The sequence below is a fragment of the Meriones unguiculatus genome, chromosome 15 (genome assembly GCF_030254825.1).
Source record: "Meriones unguiculatus strain TT.TT164.6M chromosome 15, Bangor_MerUng_6.1, whole genome shotgun sequence".
Taxonomy (NCBI): Eukaryota; Metazoa; Chordata; class Mammalia; order Rodentia; family Muridae; genus Meriones; species Meriones unguiculatus.
Genome location: NC_083362.1, coordinates 35,224,982 through 35,228,307, shown reverse-complemented (window position 1 = coordinate 35,228,307; position 3,326 = coordinate 35,224,982). Strand labels below are relative to the sequence as shown.

The 3,326-nt window shown below is 39.7% G+C and overlaps 1 non-coding gene across 1 annotated transcript; it reads right to left on the bottom strand.

The window, feature by feature from the left end:
• Nucleotides 1-2,019: 2,019 nt before the first annotated feature.
• On the bottom strand, nt 2,020-2,138 carry LOC132648128 (5S ribosomal RNA). The gene has a single exon (XR_009586513.1). It is a non-coding gene; the product is annotated as a 5S ribosomal RNA (ribosomal RNA).
• Between the last annotated feature and the right edge of the window lie 1,188 nt (nt 2,139-3,326).

The following is a 3,326-nucleotide window of genomic DNA, read 5'->3' as shown; positions in this document are numbered from 1 at the left end:
TAGGGACAATAGAAAAAAAGAAAAAGAAAAACTTTCATACACAATGAAATCAAGAACACAGACAGATTTTCATTCTGGGTGTTTATCATCTAGATACATGTGAATTGAGATTTGTGCATGTTATTAACTGCAGTATTTTTATAATAGAAAAACTGGGGAGTATCTTAAATCCCGCCACATAATACACTGTTTGAATACATTTTCATATTCTTCCAAGAGACTGCTATGCAGTTGTTAGAACATTTCTGATGACTTATAAAATCATGCCAAATTAGTCAGGCTTCCCATCAGGTAAGAGCTAGGCATAGTCAGCATTCAGTGCAGAGGAACTAATTCTTCAAGGTCAGATGCTCATCTAAGAGATCTGGAAGACAGTTAAGCAGACTTCCTCCTGCTTGGATTCTCCTTTGAAACTCACTTGTGGGTGACTCATTTCTCTCAGAGGGAAAGGGAGAGAGAGAGACAGAAACAGAGACAGACAGACAGAGAGAGAGAGAGACAGAGAGAAAGAGAGAAGCCTTTGAGTATTCTGATGGCGCTTCTTCTACCACAAAGACTACAGCGTGGGTGTGTGTAAGTGCAAGACATCACATCTTTTTTTTCTACCAACCCATTTAACATGCTGTGCAATAACAGTGGTCTCAGAACACAGTTTCATTGACCACATTCCTTTCAATATGGCTCTTCAGGAGTTTCTGCTTGTCTGCAGAAATGAAATTAAAAACCTTAACTTTTTCCTTCTGGAATTTCTAGACTGGAAGGCAAGGCAAATCTCAGTCTTCTTTTGCCAGTCCTAGCCGGAGCCTTACAGGCATGGATGAGTTTGTTGTAAGTAACTAACATATGGGTACACTAATCTGAATGCCCACTGGTGGAGTGACCATCCCCAGAACTGTTAGAAGCATTTATTATTTGTTTTCTTGATGATGGTCATTTTGACCTTGAGGAAATGGAATCTCATGCAGTTTACATTTGCATTTCCCTGATGGCTGACAATGTTAAACATTCATTGGCCATTTTTATTTCTTCTAATTTGCCTACTTCAGGATTTTTGGAGTTTGGGGTGTTAACTTTTTTGAATTCTTTGAATGTTTTAGGTATTAATCCTTTTTCAGATACATAGATAGCAAGGCTTTTTCCTCATTCTGTAAGCTGTCTCATCCCTCAATTATATTCTTTGCTGTGTAGAAACATTTTAATTTCACGCAATTCTATTTGTTAATTCCTGCTGTTATTGCCTGGGCTTTAGGGGTTCTTTAGGGGTTCGCAAGTGTCTGTATTTCGGAGGTTTTCTGTAAGTGGTCTGAGTTACGGGCCCTACAATAGAGTCTTTCAATTCCCTTGTATACGGCTCCAGACTGTGCCTCTCTGTCTACCACCAGGCTGCTGTCTTCCATGGTGCTTCAGTGCGAAGCTCTTAGTGAAATAGTCTCCATTGATGCCTTTCATCCCAAAGAATTTTCCTCCTGTTTTACCTTTGCAGCATGTCTTTGGTTTATTTTAATTCTTACATCATTCTGACTAATATGAGAGATATTTTCCTATCTGCTTTACTCTTTTGTTGGAAGCTCCACAAAGGTCTTATTATAATGGTATATAGAGTCTAGTATTCAAGCCAACATAAGGTAAGAATTAATACCTATTGATCAAATTGAATGGATAATACAAATATTCCATCATGAGCAATCCTTTCATTTTATGAGACTATCAGTACCTGATAACAGTTGCTCAAGTAACCATGGGTTTGAGGGAAAGAAATCCAACATCAAAGAAATTTTGGTTGTTGAGATTAGAGAAGAAAAGTTACCCATTGAATGGAGAAAAACAAAAGTACAAATGTTAATAAAATCACACTCTGAATTTTTTTCTTTGGAAAGAATGTTTAATTGCCACGCATACTTTACTGTTTTAATGATTAATTGGAGAATGCAGTTTTTAATTTTTTTGGAGTTCGTACGTATGTGAAGTACACTTTTAATTTGTTTGGGTCATAACGGCTTTTTTTTTTTTTTTTTTTTTAGCCTACAGCACCCGGTATTTCCAGGCGGTCTCCCATCTAAGTACTAACCAGGCCCGACCATGCTTAGCTTCCGAGTTCAGACGAGATTGGGCGCGTTCAGGGTGGTATGGCCGTAGACCATAACGGCTTATTTTAAAAATTAACTTATTCATATATTTTATTAATTAACATTTGAATTTATGTTTGGAGCCTGAGATTCTTATCAGCTGAAGGTCTGTGGCTCAGAGCTCTCCGGCTGTTTCCTGGCTGATTGGTAGGAGGCGGACTTGTACTTTACACCACTCAGTCATGATGTATGGGATAGAACAGAACGGCATTTCTAGCGGGTTTGGTGAGTCCCTGTAACAGCCAGTTGTGTGCCGCAGGACACCGTTTTAACAGGGCTGTGATTGTGGATTGCTTAGGGTAAAAGGGGTGTGTGCTCATGCTTTCACAGTACAAAAATTTTGTTTCCAGGTTGAGGAAGAATCTGTGAAGAGGTTTACTTCCCAAATTGGCCTTAGCTTCAGTTTTCCTGGCGACCCTTAACAATGGAGGCCTGTCTTTGGCGCCGGACACTTCTGGTTCTGGTGTCATGTCAGAGGAAATGCTCTGTGCCATAGGGCATGGAAAGGCACAGTTGGGACAGGCACACTGCCAGTGGCAGAGGCAGAAGTTCCACACCAGAATGAGGGCAAGGAAAGTGGCCATAGGACTGCGGTCAGCCTGAGCAGGCTCTAAGCAGGCTTCCTCTTTCACAACCGAGACTTGGACTACTGGGTGGGTGCAGATTTGGCTACCTGCCCTCTGGGGACATTTTAAAGTCTGGCCTTATGTCTTTCACTGGTACAGTGATGTGGGTTTATTTCATTGTCCAAGCTGCCTTGAGTTTTTATACTAAGTGAAGCCAGCCAACATTTAAGCCCTTGTTTTTGATACCTAATTGCAACTCATCAATAGCTACCATGTCTGTTAAAAAATTACAGACCTGGTAATTACATGGTAAAAACATAGCTTGTGCTTAAAACTTAAATTTATCCTAATTAAGGAATGTCAACTTTTACAACACTGAATAACAATCAATAGCCGAACATAACTAGTGAGCACCGTTCAGATTGCTCCTCCAGCAACAGGTTCCAGGAACATTCTAAGCAAACTGATGTCAGGGGATTTATTACAATATGTTTTTAACCTAATTGGTGACTTGCCTTCAAATCATAACTAAGAGGATGAATCATGACATGTATCAAATTTACCCTTCCAACATGCCAGTCTTGTCATGTGTAAAACACCACAAGAATTTTGATAGAGAAGTGACTTTTGGAGA